Raw genomic sequence first — 9,165 nt, 5'->3', positions numbered from 1 at the left:
CTAATTTATCAGTTAGGTGTAAAACCACAGCCCTTCAATAATAAAGTCTTGCCTTTAATAAGACCTGGAATAACAAAACAAAATAATCCTTTATGAACTCTAACTGGGGAGTACTGTTATTAGTCCCTGAACTTAAAAAGGTATCCTTGTTGTTTAGTAAGTTAATTTCAACACTAGTGGTGATATTTTATCTAATAGTCTAAATTCCTGCTTCTGCTGGCAGAAACTTCACTTCTTTTTTACCTGATCCAATGTCCAGTTTTAGAATAACAGAGAAAAAAGAGAAAAGGAATAAAAAAGAATAACAGATGATTGGAGCTTGTTTTATACTGCTTCTTAATATTTTTCCCTCTAAGATACAGAAAACATTTCTTCAGTCCCTTCCAACTTAATCATTCTTGCCTCCATACAGAAATCCCAAGGTGCCCTAGGTGGTTCAGGGTGTTAACTGCAAGCACTTACCTTTGCAGGCCTTTGTTTGGAGGCTAGAGCAGGAACATTACATGATACACAGGAAAAGATCCTGTGATCTTGCCTATTCACATGCTACCCACCACAGTTTGCCAAGAGTCTTCTGTATTTTAATAATGCCTTTCCAAGAACTTACTTTACTTTCATCTAAACTACCTTGTAACTTCCTTAGGGGAAATTGTGTGCATTTCTGTTTGGAAGTAAAATGGAAAACACATTATTTTTAGAATGTGAGTTAATTTTTTTTTATGTCTGCATAGAATTCTGAGGCGTTATTGATGGGACCTACCTTGGCCTTTCAAGCAGAAAAGGAATTCTCAAGGAATTGGGTGGGCCAGGACGGAGGCGAGGGAGCGCTGCCACATGCAGCATGAGATTTCAAGAATGCTGTTTGTTTGTGTCTGTATTGAAGGGAGGGAGAATGGTGGTAGAGAAGGGAATCGGTGACTTTTCAGTTAATCTGAGTAAAAACAAAAAGACACAACCTGAAAGGAGGGAGCTATCAGGTTCCCAGTTTGCCCTGAAATTCTGCCTCCCTATTTGCTCTGAAAATTCTGGCCCACATAGATCCTCTTTCTTTAAGAATTTGTAGTGCATGTAATTGTAGATTTTCTGGCACATTGCTTTAAAATTTTTTTTTTTTTTTTTTTTTTTTTTTTTTGAGATGGAATCTCACCCTTTTGCCCAAGCTGGACTGTAGTGCTGTCATCTTGGCTCACTGCAACCTCTGCCTCCTGGGTTCAAGTGATTCTACTGCCTCAGCCTCCCGAATAACTGGGATTACAGGCGCTTGCCACCACACCCAGCTTATTTTCCGTATTTTTAGTAGAGATGGGGTTACACTAAGCTTGCCACACTGGTCTCGAACTCTTGACTTCAAGTGATCCACCCACCTCGACCTCCCTAAGTGCAGGGATTACAGGTGTGAGCCACTGTGTGCAGCTTAATTATTATTTTTAATGTGCATATTTGCAAAGTGATGAAGAGATTAGGCTCTGGAGGCAGGTCAACTTTAGATGAATCTGGGCTTCATGACTGTATGACCTTGGGCAAGCTATTTAACCTCTTGGTTCCTCAGTTTCCTCTATTTAAAATGGGAATAGGCTAGGTGTGGTGGCTCACACCTGTAATTCCAGTACTTTGGGAGGCCAAGGTGGGAGGATTGCTTGAGGCTAAAGTTCAAGACTAGCCTGGGCAACATGGTTTGAACCCATCTCTACGAAAAATTTTTAACAAGTAGCCAGGTATGGGGGTATATACCTGTGGTCCCAGCTGCTTGGGAGGCTGAGGTAGAAGGATCGCTTGAGCCCAGGAGATCAATGCTGCAGTGAGATGTGATCGTACCATTGTGCTCAAGCCTGGGTGACAGTGAGACCCTATCTCAAAAATAAATTTAAAAAAAAATTTTAATGAGAATAATAATAGTACCTGTCTCATTAGGTTATTATAGATAAAGTACTTAGCCAGCAAAATTAATACGTATTTATTGTAGGAAAGTAGATAATATAGGAAATAAGCAGAAAAGAAGATAATCCTCTCCAATCTTTCTACCCATAGGTAACCACTATTACTGTATTGGTACATGTCTTTATATATTTTTTGTGTACACAATTGACATCATATTCTTCATACTGTTTTATAACTTTGTCTCCTAATAATGTATCATGAGGGTTTTCCCATTCTACTCAGTTTTCAAAACCGTTATGTTTAAAACTTAGAGCTACACTGAGTAGATATAGTTATATAGTTATTAAGCTGTTTCCCTAGTGTTGAACCTTTAGGTGGTTCTAGTTTTTTATTTTTATATATAATGCTTGAACAAACATTTTTGTACATTAATTTCACACTTGAAGTTACTTTCCCTTGAAGATAAATGGAATTACTGAGTCAAAATATATTTATTTATAGTTTTCAGACTTTTGACTAATATTGCCAAATTGCCTCCTAGAAATTTTGCCAGCAATACATGAGAAATTGTTTTCTTGCCTTTTTGTCAGTATTAATTATTCTGGGTTTTTAAACTTTCAACTTGATAGTTAAAAACATTATATCTTCATCATTTTATTCTTCTTAGATTATAAAGAAGGCTGAACCATTTTGTATGTTTTTATCCTATTCTGTGTATATGTGAAATGCCTGTGAATTTTTTGTGCACATTTTTCTTTCAAAGTCTTTACCTTCCTGTAAATTGGAATTTGTAAGAGATTTTTTTGTTTGTTTGTTTGTTTTTTTGAGACAAGGTCTCACTCTATCACCTAGGCTAGAGTGCTGTGGTGTGATCATGACTCACTGCAGTCTCAATCTCCCAGACTCAAGCAGTCCTCTCACCTCAGCCTCCCAAGAAGCTGCCGCCACACCCAACTAATTTTTAAATTTTTTTTTTAGAGATGGGGTCTTACCTTGTTTTTCAGGCTGGTCTTGAACTCCTGAGCTCAAGCTGTTCTCCCATCTTGACCTCCCAAAGTACTGGGATTACAGGCATGAGCCACTGTGCCTGGTTAGAGATTTTTATATAGAAAAGCTGTCAGGTGACTTCACAAGATTTTTTTTTCAAGCAAGCTGGATACAGTGGCATGTGCTGTAGTCTAGCTGTTCAGGAAGATGAGGCAGGAGGAGTACTTGGGCCCAGGGGTTAAAGTCTAGCCTGGGCAGCATAGTGAGACCCTGTCTCCTAATTAAAAAAAAAAAAAAAAAAGACTTCGTGTCAACAACTTTGTTAAATTAAGGTTGGTCAATTAAGCTTCATTCATGAGGTCTCCTAGAGAAAAACAATGAATCAGTTGACATTTATAATATTATGTACATAGTGTATATTGTTTATAGATATGATGGGACTTTTTTTTTTCTGGGTATACCAAGTGCTTGTTTGTAAGTTGATTTAACTTTTGAAGCTTGCTTTGTTGGTGGAATATCTTCTTCATTCATCCTGATCGGGTGTTATGAGTCTCATTTTGTGTGATGCTTATGATTATCTTGGTTGATTCCTCAACTATTTACAGACACTTAGTATTTAAACTTTAACAGTCAGCCACAGGGTTTATGCATTGTACTTTTCAATAACTCCTTGTGTAGAAAGATCAAAAGTCAAGATGGAAGGCCCACAGATTTTGTGGTTTTAGAGCTGCATTCATAATGCTTAGTATCACAGTGCTTTCCATGACTTGAAAGGTGGGATTCTTAGAAAGATCGGAGCAGTTGCAAAAGATTCATGCTTTCCTGGTTCTCTTTGAAGAGTTATCTCAAGAGCTCCCCCTGTGTGGGGCAGATAGATGTTTGTTGCTCAGCCTCTGACACATAGAATTCCTGAAGCTTCTTATGTTGGGGGAGGCATTCATCTGTGCAGCATTGTAGGGCTTGAACGTGAAGCCTATATTTTGTGAAACCTGGAGCTGAAGTAAATTGCCTTAGAGTATATTTTGAAACTTTACCAGGACTTTAAACACTTTTGGAATTTAAAACAGCTGTAAAAATTCTTGTTACATTGAAGGAGTTCCTGAGGCAGTGTGGCTCTCATTTCACTGGCCTTCCGGCCCAGGCTCCATTCAGTGCAAGTTGCCCCTAGAGGTGCAAGGCGACACAGCTGATAGCGGAAAGTCTTCCAAAAAAATAATTAAGTGACCCATACCAAGCATGTATAGCTTTGAGTCTTATAGGTGGTTTTTTAACAGTTTAGATTCTTAACATAAGGAAGTTTCTGACATTCCAGACAGAGTGTCTAAAAATTCACATTTTACCTAATAGATGGTAATGAAGCTATTTATCTTATCTCTCTGGATTTTTTTACTCAACTAATGAAATATCCCATATTACCTATTTATTAGAAGGTAAAAATAAACTACAGAAAAATGTATAAAGTTTATATCAATCATCAGAGCACACATCTATTTTTCTACCAGTATTGTTTATAAATATTTAGATCTTATTTACTTAGACATGGTTAAGATGTTTTTGATGGTTGAACTTGAAGGTATGTTGAGAATTACATTTTTTATTTTAATTTTTCAATTTTTAAGTGTCTCGGGCATGGGTGTCCACCTTTTGGCTTCTACTGGAAGAAGAATAATTGTCTTGGGCCGCACATAAAATACACTAACACTAATGATAGTTGATGAACTAAAAAAAAAAAAAGTGTACGTAATTTTCATGATATCTGTTACCACAGATAAGCAAAAAAGTCCCCTCATTCAAAGGGTTAGACACCTGTGGATGGTTTTTTCTAGCTAACCTTTTGTATTTCCCTGGCCACTTAATCTTAAGAATTAAGATTAAGAATTTTTAATAGTATTTTGAGAAATATAGATGCTTTTTTAAGGCATATCATTTTGTAAAAATTGTATTGCAAAATTTTTCTCTTGATTCTCTCTTCCTTAGCTTCTTCCTTCCTTTCCTCCCACCCCTTACATCCTCACCCCTCATTTATGGGTCTGTTTATTTTTCACCTCAAGAATAATGATTGTTGCCTGGGACTTGTCTTATAAGCTCAGCTCTTTCTAATGAGGCACTAAAGCTGTCTCCTGGCTTTTGGGTTTTCTTGAGAACTGTTAATTACTTTTGCACTTTCCCATATCCAGCTCAAAAGTAAATTGCAGAGAGAAGGGAGGAGGATGCACGTGTTTATAAAATGTGATAGTTGAGCAAAATGCTTAATGCAAAAATATTAACAGATTAACCTCATATAATCAGCTCAGCCTTGTATAGAGTAGGTTTACTGTGGTTGTAACTGTCAAATGTTTCATACTATATACAGGCCCCTACTGTGATGCCTTTCATATCACTCATATCACTATTTGTTGCCACTGTTTTCATTCACAAGCTTAGCTCAGATCTCTGTCACATTAGCCTTTTCACTGGGGCTTTCCTGCCTCCAGGTCAAATCCTTTCAAGCTGTAAGTCCAACAAGCGGCTGCTGCGTTTTAATATGTCCAGAACACTGTTAGGAGTGGGTCACTGTACACCCCTCCTAAAATTTCTCATGAGTACAAAGTTCTTACCTACTTCCAGCCTCTTTACCATAAGCTCCAGCTTAATTTTCTAACTTCATCAGTTGTCACCCCTGTTAATCTATGTAGTCTTTTTTTTCAGCAGGCAGCACTCTTCTTACCACTCATCTCTGTGCAGAGAAATCTGACACCTGAGAAGCTGAGATGACACCTCTTCTCCAGCATTCCTTTCCAGACCCTTCCAGCTCGTAGTGCTCCTCTGCTTTCGTAGCCCCTGTGTCACTCGTCTGGAATTATTTTTACATTTGTAGACCCTTATCACTCTTACCTGAGGATAGGAACCAACCCATCCATTTCTAGCTCCCCTCAGCATACCCAGACTGCATGGCCTACATACGGTCTGTGTTCCGTGTGACATTCTCTTCAGGTTCTTTTCCTCGTCAATATTTCAATATTCTCATCTCTCCTATTGTAAAACAATAGCTACCCCAAACCCTCTCTTTACCCCAATTCTTCTCTTTCTACAGCCATACCTCTCTCCTTTTCTCCATAAATGGTTATTTTAATGGGTAGTTTTATTGATTTTCCAGATAAACAAGCTCATTCAAGAAAAAATGCAAATAGTACAGGGCTTGGCGAGGGTAAAAATCATTTAAAATGCCATCATCCATAGATAAATTACTTTTCACTAAATATCCTGTCTCATTGCACATACATACACATACTCAGCATTCTTAACACATAATTTTATTTCAGTGAAATCACACCTAAATGCTGTTCTGTGACCTGCTTTAAAAATTTGAACATTATATTGGGTACATCTTTATAAGCTAGTTCTTGTTAATCCTCATCAGTACTAAAAATGACTGTAAAGGTGGGGCACAGTGGCTCACGCCTGTAATCCCAGCACTTTGGGGGATGGAGGCAGGCGGATCACGATGTCAGGAGTTCGAGACCATCCTGGCCAACATGGTGAAACTCCATCTCGACTAAAAATACAAAAATTAGTCAGGCATGGTGGTGTGTGCCTGCAGTCCCAGCTACTCAGGAGGCTGAAGCAGCAGAATCTATTGAACCTGGGAGGCAGAGGTTACAGCGAGTCAAGATCATTCCACTGTATTCTAGCCTGGCGACAGAGCAAGACTCTGTCTCAAAAAAAAAAAGGCTGTAAAGTAGTCCATTATTCCAGTGAGTCAAAATGATTAATAGGCCAGGCACAGTGGCTCATGCCTGTAATCCCAGCACTTTGGAAGGCCGGGGTGGGAGGATCTCTTGAGCCCAGAAGTTTGAGACCAGCCTGGGCAACAGAGCAAGACTTGTGTCTACAAAATTTTAAAAAATTACCCAGGCATAGTATTGAATGCCTATAGTCCCAGATAGGAGGCTGAGGCGAGAGGATTGTTTGAGCCCCAGAAGTCAAGGCTGCAGTGAGCTGAGATCATGCCACCACAACCTGGGTGACAGAGTGAGACCCTGTCTCAATAATAATAATAATAATAATAATAATAATAATAATGTAACCCCCTTAAAATGACCATTTCTGTTCTTTCTTTTTCCTCTTATAACCAGCACTGTAGTGAACATCTTTTATCGCTATCTTTAGACTCTCTTTCCTCCCCATTATCTTTTTAGGATAAATTCTTGAAAGTGAAATTGCTGAAAGTGTATTTATTCTAGATGCTGTAATGCCCAATTGCCCATCAGAAAGGTAGTGTTGTAATGTTGTACTGAGGTATAGTTGTGAGTGGATTTTTTTTTTTTGAGACGGAGTCTCACTTCACTTCCCAAGCTGGAGGGGAGTGGCACCGTCCTGGCCCAACTGCAACCTCCACTTCCCGGATACAAGTGATTCTCCTGCCTCAGCCTTCTGAGTAGGTGGGACTATAGGTGTATGCCACCACACCTGGCTAGTTTTGTATTTTTAGTAGAGATGGGGTTTTACCATGTAGGCCAGACAGGTCTTGAACTCCTGACTACGTGATCCACCCACCTAGGCCTCCCAAAGTGCTGGGATTACAGGTGTGAGCCACTGCACCCAGCTGTGAGTGGAGTTTTCACTACCCTCACCAACATGGATGTTATCCAATCACCCTAATCTTTACTAGTTTTATATGTGTGTGTGTGTATATATATATATATATATATATATATAATACATTTCTTTGAAGACTGAGTTTGAATATCATTTTGTAAGTTAACGTCCATGTGTGTGTGCATGTGTGTACACTCATGTATTTTCCTTCAATTAGACTGCAGTTTACTGCAGTATTCTGGGGACCTGGGCCTAAATAATTTCAGGTGGATCACTTGAGGTCAGGAGTTCAAGACCAGCCTGGCCAAGATGGCAAAACCCTGTTTCTACTAAATATACCAAAAATTAGCTGGGCATGGTGGTGGGCCCTGTAATTCTACCTACTTGGGAGGCTGAGGCAGGAGAATTGCTTGAACTTGGGAGGCGGAGGTTGCCTTGAGCCAATATTGCACCACTGTACTCCAGCCTGCGTGATGGAGTGAGACTCTGTTTCAAAAAAAGAAAAGAGACAAGATCTAGGCAGGAAGTTAATTGCTGGAGTTACCAGCACCTGGAAGGTCACTGAAGCAATGAGACTGTATAGGACCTCTGGAGAGTGAGTATATATAGACAGGAGGCCCAAAGACTGAGCCCTTGGATTACCTAATGTTATAGCTGGAGAGAGGAGGAAAAGCCAGCAAAAGAAAGTAGGAAAGAGTGGCCAGAAAGTTAGGAAGGAAACTAGGTATGTGTGTATCTGTTTTTGTGTGTTTTACTGAAAGCTGAGCAAAGTCAAGGAGAAAGGATTCATATTTCAAATCCTGGATCAAGTTAGTCCAGGAGTGGGAACTGACATTTGAGCTTAGCAATGTGGAAAACACTAGGGGCCTTGGTAAGAGCAATCGTAGTGGAATGGCCACAGGAAAGCCTGACTGGAGTGGCTTCAAGATAGAGAAGGAGGAGAGAAAGTGGAGTCATAAGTGTAGACCACTCCTTTAAGGAGTTTTCCTATGGAAGGCAAAATTTGTCTTTTTATTTACCTTTCAAATTCCTCAGCAGGGTTTTAAAGAGTTTCTTTATGTAGGGCCTGGTCATTTCTTTTTAAATGTCTTCCTAGGTATATTGTACTTTTAAAAATTGTTAATGTGAATAGCATTATCTATCATTATATTTTGATTTTTTTGATGGTGATCATTCACTTTGTATTAATTTTGTCAATGGCTACTGTATTAATTTGCTAGGATTAACATAACACAGTGCTGCAAACTAGGGGGATTAAACAGTAGAAATTTATTGTCTCACAGGTCTGAAGTCCATGACCAGGGTGTCAATAGGGTTGATTCCTTCTGAGGGAAAATCTGCCTCACCTCCCTCTTAGCTTCTGGTGGTTGCTGGCAATCTTCGGCATTCCCTAGCTTGTGGATGCAGCACTCCAGTCCCTGCTTTCATCTTCGCAGGGTGGACTCCCTGTGTGCATGTCTCTGTGTCCAAATTTCCCCTTTCTATAAGACACAAGTCACATTGGATTAGGGCTCATACTAATGACCTCATCTTAATTTGATCATCTATAAAGACCATATTTCCAAATAAGTTCACATTCTGGTGTAGTAGGGGTTAGGGCTTCAGCTTATCCTTTCGGGGGAACACAATTCAATCTATAATGGCAACACTTTAAACTCCCTAATTGTTTCATATAGTTTATTTGACTTTCTTGGATCTTTGGGATATATAATATATACATTG

At 39.2% G+C, this 9,165-nt stretch overlaps 1 protein-coding gene across 2 annotated transcripts in view; it reads left to right on the top strand.

The window, feature by feature from the left end:
• ANKRD6 (ankyrin repeat domain 6) overlaps positions 1 to 9,165 on the top strand; it is a 197,635-nt gene that overhangs the window by 36,577 nt on the left and 151,893 nt on the right. The window lies entirely within an intron of this gene.

The sequence above is a fragment of the Sapajus apella genome, unplaced genomic scaffold, assembly GCF_009761245.1.
Source record: "Sapajus apella isolate SASKATOON/1434 unplaced genomic scaffold, GSC_monkey_1.0 scaffold6, whole genome shotgun sequence".
Lineage (NCBI taxonomy): Eukaryota > Metazoa > Chordata > Mammalia > Primates > Cebidae > Sapajus > Sapajus apella.
Note: the sequence above shows the minus strand (reverse complement) of the source record. Positions and strands in the feature narration are given on the sequence as shown.